This window comes from Carcharhinus amblyrhynchos, chromosome 15 (assembly GCF_965287045.1).
Source record: "Carcharhinus amblyrhynchos chromosome 15, sCarAmb.v2.hapA, whole genome shotgun sequence".
Classification (NCBI taxonomy): domain Eukaryota; kingdom Metazoa; phylum Chordata; class Chondrichthyes; order Carcharhiniformes; family Carcharhinidae; genus Carcharhinus; species Carcharhinus amblyrhynchos.
In genome coordinates this window covers 17,587,994-17,605,003 of record NC_137338.1, presented here as the reverse complement: position 1 = coordinate 17,605,003, position 17,010 = coordinate 17,587,994, and the positions used below count along the sequence as shown (strand labels likewise).

Sequence of the window (17,010 nt, the reverse complement as noted above, 5' to 3'; positions counted from 1 at the left end):
GACCTATACTTTTAATTATTGATTTTATGCCAAAGTTATTGCTGTCAAAGGTTTTAAATCATTTACTGAGTTTTTATTTTGGATGTTAGAGTGCATATGCTCTGTTTTTCTTCAGAGCTGCTGTTTTCAATGAAAAAAGCAAATATTTCATTTACAATTGGTATAATTATTGTCAATTAAATAATTGTGCAATTTTGATTGACATTTTAAGTACAACTGCTGAAGTTAGAACAGTGCAAGTTGTGAAATGTATGTCTCAGATTGTTACGTTTTCAAACATTAACCATTTTGGAAGTGGGAAAGGATCGTTCTGGTTTTCATGTTTCCAAACTGCGCAAATTCTTCAAATAAAGCCAGAAATTACTCAGCAGGTCAGGTAGCATTTGTGGAGAAAGCAACAGAGGAAACATTTTAGATTAATGACCTTTCATCAGACCTGGAAAAGGTTAGAAATTGGAATACATTTCAGGAAAGTGAAAATAGAGATTGTGAGAATAAAAACAGAAGGAAAGGTCTGTGAGGTGGAAACCAAGAAGGACTAAATAGCAGGTGCAGAGGTGGGAGGCACAAAGGGACTGGTAATAGGACAAGGAGAAGGACAGAAGATGTATCCAGAAGAGGTGTGAATGGCAATAGGATGAACACCTTCTGCCAATAAGTGAGAAAAATGAGGGAGTGACACCAAAGCCAGCAGAGAAAAAGGAAATCAGATGAAGGCGGGGTTTATTGTCAGAAATTGTTGAAGTCCGTTTTGAGTCCAGACGGCTGTAAAGTGCCTAATTGGAAAATGTGCTGCTATTCCTTGAGCTGGCTTTGGGCTTCATTGTCCTCCACCTCCGGCATTGTCCCAGACAGATCAAGATGGGTGCAAGTTGGAGAATTGCAATGAAGTTCAGAGACATGCTTACGGACTGAACAAAGGTGTTTTGCAGAGTGGTCTCCCAGTCTTTGGGAGCTCCAGTATAGAGCCAGATTCTCCAGCTGTGTTTGGTTGTGTAATTTTTAACAATCTGTTGAAGTCTGTCATTACAACCAGAAAGCTGTTTCTAGTTTAATGGTACAATAGTCTTTAATACCTGGATGGCAAAAGAATTCAGCACGTATAAATCAAGTGAAACAAGGTCTTAAAGACCACAGTATACCTTTTTATTATTTTCATTTTATTCAAGTGAATTTGTTTTCAGCTTTTTCTGTCTTTGCAAATATTCACTATGGTAAACTAAAGAATGTTGCTTTTTTTTCTCAGAGTAATGTTAAAACATGACTAAGAATGAATGTAGTGGTAAAGTTCTTGTGAAAAGTTTTACTTACCATTTTAGATCTGGGTAAAATCTAATACATGGACATAGGCTGGACTAATATTTCATTGAAGGAGGGATTCTTAATTAAAGGGCCCTATAATGCAGTTATATCAGTGATGTACTGACAAAGGAATGAAATACTATCACAGTGAATGACTGGAGTCAAAATTTACAAAGCCTTCATAAGTCCAGCAACAGCAAGAAAGTAATTTTTGCATTGATTGAAATTCAGAGCATTTGTCTTCACTTCACTTTGAACTTTGAAAAATAAGCATGCAACCTTTGTAGGATATTTTAAAATTATTAGAATTTTCATAAATATAAGTTGATCAGAGTTGTCTTCTGTGCCAGCTGGGTCCTATGATATTGACAAACTTATTTTTGTACACTTCGCTGAACCCCAATTGCGCAGTGCTTGCGAGCACATCTTACTTCTGATACATGAGGCTAAGTTCATTCTCAGATGGTGGTGGGGAGAGACGGAGTGTACAGTGGGAGGCATGTCCCCTTTAACTGCAGTGCAATGTGGAGAATGTGTCAGCTAGCATTGTGCCACCCAACTGTACACCCAACATGCATAACAAACCTGTTCTGTGGCTGCACTGGTTTGCTGTGATCTGATCCTGAGAATGAATTAAGGGAAGACTGATCCCCTTGACCTCAAAAGGAAAAATGTTTTCCATAATTTATATTCTTCAGAGTGACAGGAAAGCTTTTGAAAGCTGCCATTTCTTCACCATTGCAAAATAGCTTATATTTTCTAAAAAAAAGAAACAATTTACTGTTAATTCAAATAGACTTGAATTATGTTGCATAGCAATGTTATTGTACACAGAATCCAGCATTACTAGCTAAAGCTGATGTATCTAAAGAGCTAGAAGTAGATGAAAGTTGACAAAACTAAAGGCGTCAACTGATGGATTGGGCACTCATTTCATATGAAAGAATATTTTGTGCATTTTGTCTGTTTCTCCATGTGCATCTAGATCTTGGTAAGATAAAAATTTACCTTTTGTAATGAAGTCACAAACACGTGCTTTTGCGACGATTAACTCCTAAAGGATACTACTTATTTTTTACGGCTTCCAACTTTCGGGATGTTTTGGAAAATTCTGTGAGATGATGTTATCATCTTTGCCAGACTAGTTAATGGTTTTGTTTTGGAGAGAAAGCCTGGATTTGTGTTGTGTGTTTCACTGCCTTAGCCTGTCGCAGGCACTTCACAGCCAATGAAGTTCTAATTTTTAAACTATAATCAGGATTTATGTGACAAGAGATGTGACAGCTAATTTAGAAAGAATTAATTAAAATAGCTTTTTTGCAAATAGTAGTTGCCAAAATTTAATTTAGTTTACTTCGGAAGCACTATGTTGGTCAGAATTTCAGTGATTCATGTACTAACATTACCTTGGGAAGACTAACTTTCCATCTAAAATTGTTAGGCAGGGTAATAAATACATTTTGAAAAATATTCTTCAATCCATCATGAGCTGACTTCATCGAAAAGCAGAATATTATGGATGCTGGAAATTTGAAATAAAAACGAATTGCTGGCAATATTCAGGTCGGGCAGCATCTGTAGAGAGAGAATCAGAGCTAATGGCTGGAATTTTCCATCCTGTCCATTCTGCCTTTTAAACCCCTAAGCAATTCCAATTGCTCGCTTTTGGCCCATATCCCTCTATACCCTTCTTACCCATGTAACTGTCTATATGCTTTTAAAGGACAAAATTGTACCCGTCTCTACTACTATCTCTGGCAGCTTGTCCAGATACTCACCACCCTCTGTGTGGAACAAATTATCCCTCTGGACCCTTTTGTATCTCTCCCCTCTCACCTTGGGACTGGAAAATTTCAGCCAAAGTTTCAGGTCAATGACCTTTCATTAGAAAGTCCTGAAACATTGACTCCAGAAACCAGGAGTTAATACTTAGAGCCAGAAATTACTGTAAAAACTACAATGAATAAATAACATGTGACATTTCTAGTTTTGAAAGAAATCAAGGAAGTTGCAGCAAAAAAGAGATTGGCCAGGATTTCTGATATCCCGTGTATTGTCGGACAGCTCTGCTGTTAATCTTCACGAAACCAAAAAGAACTAGCCTTCAGCACCTGTCTACCAGTGAAATTTATTGTCTGCCATGAAATTGCTGGAATAATGCTGTTATTATGGATTAATCTCATTGCGACCATTTAGGCTTGAAATTTTTTTTTGTTCATTCATGGGACCTGGACATCACTGGCTGGCCAGCATTTATTGCCCATCCGGAGTTGCCCTTGTTCAGAGGGCAGCTAAGTGTCAACCACGTTGCTGTGGACCTCGAATTACATGTAGGCCAGAGTAGGTAAGGACGGCGGATTCCTTTCCCTAAAGGACATTAGTGAACCAGATGGGTTTTTTCCACCAATTGACAATGGTTTTGTGGTCATCAGTAGATTCTTAATTCCGGACTTTTTTTGTTGAATTCAAATTCTACCATCTGCCATGAGGGATTTGAACTCGAGTCCCCAGAGTTTTTGGATTAATAAGCTAGCGATAATACCACTAGGCCATCGCCTCCCAGTGTCATGTCTTATTGTTCATGACATGGGTGGAATTTTTAATCTGGGGTCAAGAGTTGGAAATAGGGAATAGTTCCAGGACTTAACCCCACACAGTGTACTTCAGACGTGCCCAATGCAATTTTCAATGCTAAAGCCAATTATAGGTCATGGTGTTGGCCTGCTGTCCAGAAACCAGATGTTAATAGAATCCAAGCCAGTGGATGAAGTCAAACCCAAAATACAGAGCTATTCTTTAATGAGAGAGCTTTTTGACTGTTCAGTCTCTTGTCTTTCCTCACACTGTGTCCCACCTGCCTGCACCTGTTTATGCTCTGTGTGTCTATGTAGCATTTAATTATACCATGCCCTTTTACCTGGGCACCCTAACAATATAATTAACAAGGGGTTGGGTGGCTGAGGGCCTCCCATTGGCAGCTTGGTGTTCTTTGGTGTTCTGATGAAGACTGAAGTGTGTTCCTGACAATGGACGTGCCACTGCAAACATATTGGCAACGAGGTGGATAAATTATGATAGCATAGCCTACCTGTGAGTAACTGTTTTAACTGAAGATTGGTAAAAAAGGGACACTCATCCAAATACCTATTTTAGGGCGAATAGGCTCAGAATTGTCAAGTGCCAGATCCTGAGGGGCAGATGAAGTTGTGAACCTGGTGTGGCTGGTGAATCAAGAGGTTTGGAAAGATATAGAATATTAAAATGAGGAGAGATTAACCTTTAGGAGTCAGAGAAATAAAACTTGAGCTAAAGGGAAAATGAGTCAAGTTTCTACAGTTTTTATTCCGGAGGGAGAGGAAAACAAAGGGAAGAGTGAGAAGTGTTTGAAGTGAGAAGATATACCCAGCTAGAGGTGAGCTGTGTTTCAGCTTCTTAAAGAAGATAGTTTGATAGAAAGCAGAGATTTGCTTCAGTTAAATAAGTTCGGAGAATAAAAAGAGAAAAAAGCCTGAGGGTTTGCAGAAGTTGTCCCAGAAGCATGGGAAAGCAAGAAGCTGATATTGCGGGCCTCCCATCCTGAACGGCACAATGGTTAGCGCTGCTGCCTCATAGCGTCAGGGACCTGGGTTCAGTTCTGGTTTCAGATGATTGTTTCTGTCGAATTTGCACATTCTCCCTGCGTCTGTGTGGGTTTCCTCCAGGGGCTCCGGTTTCTCGCACAGTCCAAAGATATGTGGCTAGGTTGATTGGTCATAATAAAAATTGCCCCTTGGTGTCAGGGGGAGTAGCAAGATAAATATGTGGGATTACGGGGATAGGGCCCAGATGGGACTGTTGTCGCTGCAGGCGCAATGGGCCAAATGGCCTTCTTCTGTACTTAGATTCTGTGATTCATGAACAGAGCCTACAAGGGAACGAAGGAGAGTCCCTGCACTGAGGGAGTTGAAGTGAAGTTTTGGAACAAAATAAATTCTTTATCTGCTTAAAAACAAAAATAAGTTTTTTAAAGAAGTTTTTAAAGGAAGATGTACCTTTTGGGGTATCTGGACTGGACAGCTCAGGAGCCACCAGTGAAATTGACAAAAAAAATCAATACTTAAAACAAGGAGAAACGGACTCTCCAGCCAGCTCGCAAAAAATGGAAAACCTGTAGAAAATGACGTCGAACTCTTCCACATGCTTTAAAAAAAAGAGAAGTTAAACAGTGTTGAAAGGGTCCAAAAAGGAGGAGCTGTAGTTCCCACCAAAACTGTAGAAGCACTAAAAAGCCAGAGAGAGAGAACCAGCAGCTGTTCTCCTTTACGCTTCCTGAAGTTGATGACAATCTCCTTCGTTTTGCCGACATTGAGGGAGAGATTATAGTTGCTGCACCAATTCACCAGATTCTCTACCTTATTCCTATATTCTTTTTTGTCATTGTTTGAGATCCAACCCACTACAATGGTGTCGTCAGCAAACTTGAAAATCAAATTGGAGTGGAATTTGGCCACACAGTCATAAGTGTGTAAGGAGTTTGTAGGGGGCTGAGAGCACAGCCTTGTGTGGCACAGGTGTTGAGGATGATTGTGGAGGAGGTGTTGTTGCCTACCCTTACTGATTGTGGTCTGTGAGTTAGGAAGCTCTTGCTGACCTCTTTCTCAAAATGGGCGTAGAATGCATTGAACATGTTAAGGAGAGGTGTGTTGGATAAAGTTAATTGAGAACTACAGCAAATAGGAAATGAGGGAACATGTTGTGACCTAATCTAAATGAGAAGCAGCCCAGCTACATCAAAGTTAAAAAAGGGAAAAAAAAGCACAATTGGAAAGGTGGAAATAACTCGGAAATCAATTAAGATCAGTAAATAATAGTACAACATTCACCAGCTAGCGTTGGAGGAACTTGAGTTAAGGCATGAAGATATAACAATGGATTGAGAGAAAAAATGCAATCAGAACTCTGCAACAGAGGATGTAGCTTGGAACTCGTGAAGAGCTAAGGAAACTCCATGTAATGAATGCTATCAGGTTTGTGATGAGTGAGAGAACTGCTGGCATGCTGTTGAAGCAGAAATTAGAACAGAGCTATCATTTACCAGAGCCATGAATGGAAATTATTTAGAAATCTGATTGAACAACCAGTCATATGGAATATACAAATGAGCATGAAAAATTGGCATTTTACAGAGAGGCAGAAACTGTCCAATGTTTGAGGGTGCTGTGGAGGACATAGCAATGGACAAAGTCAAAGAGAGAACGCAACTGTTTGAATAAGTTACCATTTCAGAGGTTAAATGTAACAAGAAGGAAGAAGTGATGAATGTTGCAGTTGAGCTCAATGCAACTTACAACAAACAGAATGAGTCAACTGTCTGAAAACATGAGATGGGAAAGATTGTTATCAAATGTTGTTCGAAGGGAATGATGGATTCACCTTGGAAATGGATAAATTGAATGGATTGCAAAACCAGATCTTGGAATCAAGAACTATGAATGTCCAAGCAGAATATTAGTTGATGCAGAAGATGAAAAGGAGAGATTGGAAAATGAAGCCATTCAGTTGTGGAAGTTATGCTGGAGAGAATTAGACAAAGCGGCAAATTTGGGCAGAAAAGAAAACTGGGACTACACACCAAAACGATATTGCTGAAATGGTCACATGAGTAGAAATGCTAGAGAGAGAGGAACTTTATCACACAACATAAGTACCAGAAACAGAGTTCCACAACCAATTCTTTCACAAATGACAGACCAAGATTGTGAACGAGCTGTCAAGACATAAGACTGCATTTTATTGTGATGATGGTACCTGCATTGCATTGGTAGAGTAGGGTGCTTGACAAAGAAAAGGGGCAACGGAGGATTGGAGAGTGACACCCTGTAGTCTATGGTCAGTGCACAGTCTAGGACAGAACTCGGAGAACATAGAACACAAGCCTGTGAGGAAGAATCTGATGCACGACCATGTTTGGAACTGCGCATTGTTGACTCCTATTGGCAGAAGTATTATGTTTAAAGGCATACCTTAAGATCTCATTGTTGAATAATCACTACATTGATTTACAAATGTTTAATTCTGTATAATGTTTGTTTAGAATCTGGGTTTGAGTAAATTAGTTTTGAAGAATGTATTAAAAAAAAGTCAACGGGAGGAATGTAGTGATTGTGGTATCTGTCTCTTTAAGCCACTCCAGGGGTTATCTGGCTTGAGGGACCAACGAGGACCAAGAGTGAGTGATCAGCCCAAAGGGTGGAGTCCTCTCTTGAGTAAAATATATCTGGAAGCCGTGCAGTAGGTATGAAAGGATTGGAGCACTGGGGATGCTGTTCCAAGGCAGCCTTGGGCTGCAAACCCCTGTACAAAGCTTCTCTTCTTCAGTTAATACTTTTGGGTTCCAACCAAGCTTGAAGTGACTTGTAGACGCCAGGTGTGTCACTATATAAACCCGCTGTCCAATTATCTGCCCAGAGCCCATTGTTCAGGCACAAGGGCTGACTGGACATCCTAGCCAGTGCAGGAACAGGACCTTGATAAGTCTCTTAATTACATATAATTAGCCTAAATTGGCTACCCACCACTTGCCTGCAGGTACTAATCCTGCCTCTTTCAAATGGCTCAGGGTTATCGTTATAGTGGGGAATCAGATGGCGGTAAACTGTCCACCTTCAATGTTCTCAAAAACCCCAGCCCATAACTTTTAGAATCTGTCACAGTATGTAACTTTGGATGTCCAGAAAGAGAACATTGAACCCATCTTTAAAGAGCGAGTAAATTTGGACCTTAAGGACCTTATCCTGCCCAGCCTCGAATCCCTTCAGAGTTGGAGTGTCTTCCCCTCAGGATGTTGGAATTCCACTCACCCCAGGGCATCCCCTACCCTCCTGCCCCTGGCACTTTGCTTTCCAAAGATCCCGGGACTGAGAGCACTGCAGCATCACTTCTGTCCACTGCAGCGCCTGCCTGATTGGCTAATAGCCCTTCAACCCAATCTAATTGGTTGATAGCTCTCATGGGTGGGACTTCTTTCCAAGTGTGGATGGAAGTCCCACCCACTGCCAGTCAGCGCTCAAGTGAGTGCCAAATGGCAGTGGGAGCTTGAAAGTTGCCGGCTGCACCACCTCTCACCATTCTTAATGAAGGACAGTCATTGTGTTATGTAGAGCATGACGTAGAATCTCTACAGTGCTGAAAGAGGTGAACTGGCCCATACAGCCTGCATCAAAGGTCCAGAAGAGTATCCCTCCCTTCCGCCCTATCCCTGTAACCCCAAACATTTTACCATGACTAATCCATCTAAACTACACATCTTTGGACTGTGGGAAGAAACTGGAGCACCCATAGGTAACCTACACGGGCACGGGAAACATGCCAACTCATTTGGACTGGAAACGTTAACTCTGTTTCTGTCCACAGATGCTGCCAGACCTGCTTTTATTCAGCGTTTTTTGTTTTTATTTCAGATTACCAGCACCCACAGTATTTTATTGCCATTATTGGGTCGCTAGTTTGCAATTACAAAAAGATCATTATGCATGTGTGGATAAAGTTCCTCAGGAGCTGACAAATGTTGCATTTGTTCTGCAGCAGCCCACTTTTCCTGAGCTCCTCACATCTTAGCACAGACTTACTGACTGCCAGTTGCTTAAAATGTGGCTGATGCCACCTGTAAGGAGTTGCAAAGTTTTGCCCCAAGACCAGGACAATCAAGTCCTTGTGACAGTGAGGAGTGTCGTTGAGCAAACAATCGTGATACTGAGCAAATGCTTCCTGTGCTACGGCAAACCTAGAGGAGCCCCTTCGACTTGCACGTGCCAAAACCCAGAGAACGATTACTGTGCGCTAGGATTGCAGCTGTAGGAGGAGAAAGGCACAGAGTATGGTGTATCTTAGGAGGAGAAGAAGGAGGAACATCATGTGTCTGTGGCACTGTCTGGGGTGCGCATTACTGCTAAGGTTCCAGAGATGGCCTCAGGATGGCGAGATTTAGTTAGTTTGTATCTGTGTATCCATCCAGCAGCCACATGCTGAACCCACTTGGATTTCTTCCTCCCCCCAAATTTCACTGACAGCCACTACTCGATATTCAGTCCTCTTTTTTTCCATTCATCAAAAGGGAGAGGACCACATGCCCGGCAGCAGATAATGGGCAAGTAGTACAAATATGACTCAGAAAATTAATCCAATGTTGTGCAAAACATTCGTGTGTATACCCTCATGCAGCTATAATTTTTTTCTACTTCGATGTGGTAAAAACCCTCTGGTTCCAGCAGACATAAAGGCAGGCTGCTCATATCCACACTCGTTAGTTTTGGAGCTGGGGGAACCCTGCCAAAGGCTGTTCCACTTGCAACTGTGTAGGAGCAGACTTGGTCATTGGGACTTTTAAAACATTACTTCACGGGATGTGATCTTTGTTGCTCATCTCTAATTGCTCTCGAGAAGGTGATGATGAGCCACCATCCTGAACAGCTGCAGTCTCCACCTGGTGGATGTACACCACCAGTGCTGTTAAGTGGGAAGTTTCAGGAAGCAGGATGTGGAACTCTGACAGAGCTGTGAAATGAAAGTGCTTCAAGCAGAGTCCTCACTTTCATGTCCCCTTTCTTCATCCGCCCTGTCTTTACTGCATGGCAGCAGTGCTAATAACCACTGTGCCACTGTTCCACCCCAGTGGCACAATGGTGAGCACTGCTACCTCACAGAGAGCCTGAGTTCAATTCTGGCTTCAGGCCATTGTCTGTGTGGAGTTTGCGTGTTTTCCCTGTGTCTGTGTGGGTTTCCTCCAGGTGTTCCGGTTTCTTGCCACAGTTTAAAGATGGTGCAAGTTAGGTTGATTGGCCATGCTAAATTGTCCCTTGTGTTAGGGGACTAGCTAGGGTAAATATGTGGGGTTGCAGGAATAGAACCTGGGTGGGAATGTGGTCGGTGCAGACTTGATGAGCTGAATGGCCTCTATTGTAGGATTCTATGATTCCCTGCTAGCAACTATAAAGCATTTTGCTGCAAATTGAGGGGACAGTAAAAGGCTAAGGTTGCATCAGTCCTCCTGACATTGTGTGCTAGTTTTGGTGACCTAATGCCAGTATGCCCTGTAAACCAATCTTTCCATGGATGAAGACATCAACACAAAGGTTTGCAACATTGTGACATTCATTCTTGGGATGGACACCTCTAATTTCTCTGCGAGCGTGCACAATGAGATTGGAAAGCCAGGCAACATCTTTTGTATTTTTTTGCTGCTGTTCCGAAATTATCCTCATCATTGCTGTCCCATCTAAGGTTGAGTATGTTTTGTCGAGCTGAGCAGAACTTGGAGACCCCTGCGCTCTTCAGGAACTCTCCACTGCTGAGCCTGTCTCCACTTTCTGCTTTTGCTTGTTGACCTGTGATGTGATGTGTGAGGTGCTCCAGTGATAACCCAAGTATTTGTTTTGCTGGTGCCCCAAAATATATGTAACTGAGTTGGTGCATGGTCTGCATGAGCGCTGTGATGTTGTGCTCTTGGACTGTATGACCTCTAAGATGTCTTTGTCCTCCTGCAGCACCTCCACTTGAAGGGCCTGTGGAAGATGAAAGACATGCATTAGAGCTGTCAAGGTAAGAATCACTGTGCTGTTTATCATATTCCACTGGCTGCTGACATCAAGTGAACACGTGTGAGTCATAAACAGAGACGTTTTTCCCAATTCTGATGAAAGGTTATTGACCTGAAATGTTAACTCTGTTTCTCTTTTCACCACACTTTCTGTTTCTGTTTCCCGTAATCCATCATATTCTGCTTCTCATCATCCACCGTATTCTGCTTTTCAACATGTCAGTGTTGTGTGCCTTATGGCTGTGTGATATTTACTTCTGTCACTAGTTAGCTAGGTCTCCATCTCTCCAGCTCTGGCCTAGCACATTGAGACTTGGTTTATCTCTTGTGCCACCTGCTCTGCAACTGCCAGTTAGAAGATGGCTGGAGTTTTCTACTTCCAGTTCTCTGCCCCTCCCTGCTGTTCTGTGGCCCCTTCTGCAAGATGAAAAGCAGAGACCTATGTGTGAAAATAATGGAATCTGTTGAACAACATTTTTAAGGGAGGCAATGAGGGAAAGGTATGATATTGCATTGAGGTGAGTGGTCAGATGGGGATGCAAGGAAGTGCATATGCAGAGCAGGATGGCTGCATCTGCAAGGTTCGTGTGAGGAATGTGAAGAGTAGACTTGGGAAGGCAGAGATTTTAAAAATGTATTCTTTCACTGGATGTGGGCTTTGCTGGCTCAGCCAGCATTTATTGCCAATTCCTATTGCCCTTTAACAGGCTTTCTGATTTGCTGCAGTTCATGTGGTGTTAAGTACATCCACAGTGCTTTAGGGTTTAATTTGACCCAGTGATGATGAAAGGACAGTGGTAGTGTTCCACATCAGGCTGATGGTTAGCTTGGAGGGGAACTCGCACATAGCGGTGTTCCTTGACAGGTGACGTTTGAGTGAGGGGGAGGGGGGCACATTTGGGGTGGATGAAGTTGTGCCCTTTTATCCAGTTTTCTTACCCTGAGTGTTATCCAGGAGGGAAGAGTATCTCCCAGCAAGTCCTTGCATCTGTAGCATCAGGTCTGGGGAGTTATCTGTGAATTGATGCACAACTTTGCCTTGTTGGGAATTCATTAGTTGTTTCCTCTCTCGTACCTTCACCATCCTTCATCTGTCAGCTTTATAGTGTGCCTTTAAATGGCTTGTCTGACATTGACACATGCACATACTCATTTATGTGGCTAGTTCAGAACGGTACAGACAGACACACTGCAGATATGTCTAGATTTTCCATGCGCTACAATATTACTCCATCTCCAGTGAGTTACCAGGTTAAAATTCCCCCTGTGGTGTTTCACTCTTGCAGATAGTAAATAGTTCTTATAAGCCTGAGAACATTTTTAGTTGTCCTGGAAGTATTGTTATTCACGTACCTGTTAGTGTAATTTACAGGATGCGAAGCTGTATTGAACTCACATGCAAACACAGATAATAATTTTGGGATACAGTACATAAGTTAGAGAGGTGATGTAGTAAAGTAAAGTTAATTTATTAGTCACAAGTAGGCTTACATTCACACTGCAATAAAGTTACTGCAAAAATTCCGTAGTCACCACACTCCAGCACCTGTTCGGGTACACTGAGGGAGAATATCAGCACAGCCAATTCACCTGATCTGCGCATCTTTGGAGTGTGGGAGGAAACCAGAGCACCTGGAGGAAACCCACGCAGACACAGGGAGAATGTCTGTGTGGAATTTGCACAATGACCCAAGCCAGGAATTGAACCTGGGTCCCTGGCTCTGTGATATAGCAGTGCTAACCACTGTGCCACCGTGCTGCCCCTGTAGAGTGTGGTAGGCTAAGAGAAAAAAAGGGAGTCAAAGGACTTCAGGTCCCAAGATGGTAAAAGGTGAGCAAGATGGGACCTTGACTTCTCTTGGTATTAAAAATTCTTGTGCTCCTCTGAAAGGATTTTGACTGTTTCTGACTATGAAGGGCAGGCCACTAGTCTCGTAATACATGGGTCAAGAATGCTTGCATGTTTCAAACTTCACTCATTAACTTTTCAAGGGCCAATACAACAGTTGCCAAACATAACTGGTGTCAAACCATACTCTTGTTTTTAATTGGCCTTTTGCTTTTGCAGCCATTTTTTCCATTTTGACCACTTTTTCCTTTCCTTATTTTATTCTTTGTAGCTAATTTGACTTGGCCTGAATATTGAAGTCAGTGATAAACGAATGATGTTGGTTGTTGTTTACATTTAAACTTACCTATAGACTTCCTGTGGTCTTTTGCACTGGAGCTTGCCTTAATTAGATATTGCAAATGGCAGGAGATCTTGAACCTGTGTGAACAAGGCAAGCAACTGTTTATCTCCTTCACCAACCAGATTGAAACATCCTTCCAGCGAAACACCAGATAGCATTTTCCCAGTCTAGCAGAGCTGGGTCTGGAGGAGGGAGCAAAATGGGAAAACAGTTCGTTGGGTCAATTCCCTGATGTTGTTCCATTTCCAAGTTACACCGCCAGAGAAGGAACTTAAATCAGCACTTGGCTATCCACCTAGGAGTAGATAATTGGAATAATTAAGTACCCCCACTTGAATGCAAATTGATGAAGCAGCCAGCGTTTTCAAGATGTTGGACAGGTCCCTGCCAAAGGTGAAGATGATTGGTTACTTCCAGGAAACTTTCAGCAGCAGGCCAGCACGCCATCACCACCATCTCGGAGAGGTTCCTCCACTGCTTCTCAGCTGTGGGCACTCTCTTTATTTTCAACTTTACTGAAGCGTCCAGAGAGCACCTGTACTTTGAACTGATTTTTCACTCTCTATCTGCATCACCTAAAGGGGCTGTTGGCTGAATTGGCTCCTCCAATTAGGTCTTCTGTCCTTAATGCATAGTGAATGCAGAGGCAGCCTGTTTCTGATCAGATCTTGCTGAGAAATTAAAAAGTTATTGGAGAAAGCATTGTATTCGCAGCCACAGTTGTTATATGCTGCCTCCCAGTAGATCCTCAATAAAGTACATGTCCTGCTTTTGGAATTTTGTTTTGATCCCGATGTGTCTCACTACAATTAGCAACACATTAGGAGACCGTTCTGCCACAATTTTAAAGACAATTAGGATCAGCAAAGGGGCACAGTGGTTAGCATTGCTCCCCCACAGCACAAGGGACCCAGGTTTGATTCTGGCCTTAGGTGAATATCTGTGTAGAGTTTGCATGTTCTCCCCATGTCTGTATGGGCTTCCTCTGGGTACTCTGGTTTCCTGCCACAGTCCACAGGTAAGCAGGTTAGGTGGACTGACCACAGTAAACTGCCCCTTAGTTTCCAAAGATGTGCATGTTAGGGGGATTAGAGTGGAAAACATGTGAGATTACAGGGTTAGGGTCTGCATGGGATGCTGTGCTGGACAGTCAGTGCAGACTCGATGGGTCAAATGGCCGCCTTCTGCATTGTAAGGATCCTATGATTTGAAGGCACATCTCTGATCCCTGACTGATGCCAACCCATAAATTTTGTTAAAGATTGTGTCCACTGAATCAGGACAAGGAAGCATAAATTAGAATATTGAATTCAATAACAAGTCGTGTGCATAAAGCAAAATAAAGAGAAGGGGTGAAGGGTGAAAGAGACAACAAAAGAAGCTGGAAAAAATCAATTATTTTTAACTTTTTGAGATCTTCAGCATTAATTAAAATCTGAACAAATGAGACTCTACATTGTTACAATTAATTGTCAGTATTAGAGAGGATATATGATAGTAATTAAAATTTACCATACTGTGAAAATGCACTTGCACTGGAATGGACAGGCCTACTTCTTCTGGCACATTTATTGGGTGTGGCGTAAGTGCCCCAACTTTATTCCAGTGCATATGTTTCAGTGCCCAGTCTCTTGGCATGCTGCTATAATAAAAGTGAAACATCTGGAGAAACAGAGCATCTCTGACAGCAGCTTCCTTATTTCCTCATTTTACTGCACATTTGCAGGCGCCGGATGTTGCTGTCCGATTTATATTTAATAATGGTGAGTGCTGATAGTCACTGCAGAAGCAGGCCATTGTCTCCTTATGGGAATTGCTTAGCTGTGAGCATAAGTATTGTGAGAAGATCTAAATTTTTATGAATTAGAATAGATGTAGAATACAGCAGTTCCGTTTGGTTGACTTAAGGCAAGTTGCTATGTATTGTATTCTGTATAGTTAGCCTGCGTTAATATGATGCCACAATGTCCTGAGTATATATGGAAATAGAGCGAAGCAAAGCCCACTGAATCCCCTTAAAGTCAACTCGTTCAGTTGTAGAAGCCTGGTCTTCAATTTTGTTGGTTGCCATAATTTTCCAGAATCATGGAATGGTTACAACACAGGAGGCCATTCAGCCTCTTGTCCATACCAGCTCTCTGAGAGAGTAACTTGGCTAATCTCGCTTCCCATAAACTCATAATGTTTATTATAACACTGCTATTCACAAATGATGTTGTCGTGCTTTCCATTGATCAAGTTACTTCACTTCAAAATTTGGACTGCAGCTGTGTATGTATAGATGAGGGAAATTTTGGTGTGCATTATGAGGCAGTGAATTTTAAAGAACTGTTGGCTTTAGGTGTTATGTTTGAACAAACATGGCATTGCTGAAGGCTGGAGCTAAATTGATGGTGTGGTGCGCTTGAATCAGCAGCAAAATACTGTGGATACTGGAAGTCTGAAACATAAACTGAAAATGTTTGAATTATTTACCAGGTTTTACAGAATCTGTGGAAAGAAAGAGTTAGTGGGCCAAAATTTTCTGGCCTCTTGCGGCCTCTCCCCCATTTTGCTAGTTGCAGAGCTCCCCAGCCATCCGGGTAGACCTCTGGATCAATGGAGGTACCTTCCTTGTGGCAGGCCACAGGGCCATGGGAGCCAGAAACTCCCATGTGGTAAATAAGGAGCTGCAATGATGAGGCTGAGAATAACAATCCAGCAGAGTGACTCCTGTCTAGATCCAGTTTTTTGATAATTGATATGTAGGCCAGTGACGGTGCTTCATATTGAGACCTCTATGCCTTTCTTTTGATGTCATAAGAAGTCTCACTACACCAGGTTAAAGTCCAACAGGCTTATTTGGCAGCACGAGCTTTCGGGGTGCTGCCCCTTCATCAGGTGAGTGATTATCACTGATATCCTATATATAGATGCTCACAAATTGTCAGATATGGTTTACCAATTGCTTATCTTTTGACTGCCTTTAAGGAGACTAGGAATGGTTAATTAGCATTTTGGGAAGTTTGAGTGTTTCAAAAGATGGGAATAGGGGCTCAAAGTTCCCTTGTTTCTCAACTTCTGTCCTCAAGACGCAACAGGAGTTGGGAAAATGCCCAGCCACTCACTCGATGAAGGAGCAGCGCTCCGAAAACTCGTGCTACCAAATAAACTTTAACCTGGTGTTGTGAGACTTCTTACTATGCCCACCCCAGTCCAACACTGGCATCTCCACATCATGACTCTTTTGATGTGTTCGCGGAGTTTTCAAAGCTGCCAGGACTTCAGAATGGTTTGGATGACTGGAAGCTCAGGGTCACACTTGCAGAGTGAATTGAAGTGACAGACAAAGCACTATCATACTTTCATATCTTACACTTGGTTTAATATTTTGTATTTTTGTTTCTGGCTAGCAATGGTTGGTGATGATTTTGTTTTCACATTTACAAACCCCTTTAGACCCATATCTTTAGACCCATTTCTTGTCCCGTTATTAGCCCCTTTTGCTTTGCAGCGTCATCCCTTTTGTTATTTAATCTCTCCTGCCTTCCATCCTATCACAAACCTTTTTTTGTCCTCTCTCTCCCCCCATTTCCCTGCCTTTGTACTTGCTTAAAACCTGTTACATCTATACCATTTTTCTAGTTGCGATGAACAGTTGACCTGAACCATGACTGCTTCATTTTCCAGATGCTGCTTGACCAGTTGAGTATTTCCAGCATTTGTCTATTTTTCATTACTCCTGGATCAGGATGTGAATTGGTTGTTCTATTAAGATTTTCAAGTTTTATGCAGGTTATGTGTCTTTATTAGTTGAATAAATACAAGATGATACACTGATTTAGCTGCTATAAGTCAATTTGGGATGAAAATTGCTGTGTAACAGGCACAAGTGTAAAGTAACACATGCTATCTCATGCATTATTCTATATTTATTCAACCAATGCAAGCAATTAACTTCGT

The 17,010-nt window shown here is 42.0% G+C and overlaps 1 protein-coding gene across 6 annotated transcripts in view; it reads left to right on the top strand.

The window, feature by feature from the left end:
* Positions 1-17,010, top strand: part of bbx (BBX high mobility group box domain containing) — a 183,178-nt gene that overhangs the window by 40,236 nt on the left and 125,932 nt on the right. Inside the window, exon 5 of one of the 6 annotated variants that reach the window (XM_080203482.1) lies at positions 10,824-10,878. The exons of the other annotated variants lie outside the window; for them this stretch is intronic. The gene's annotated coding sequence lies outside the window, so the exon portion shown is untranslated. The remainder of the gene's footprint in view (positions 1-10,823; positions 10,879-17,010) is intronic. 6 annotated transcript variants of the gene reach the window in all.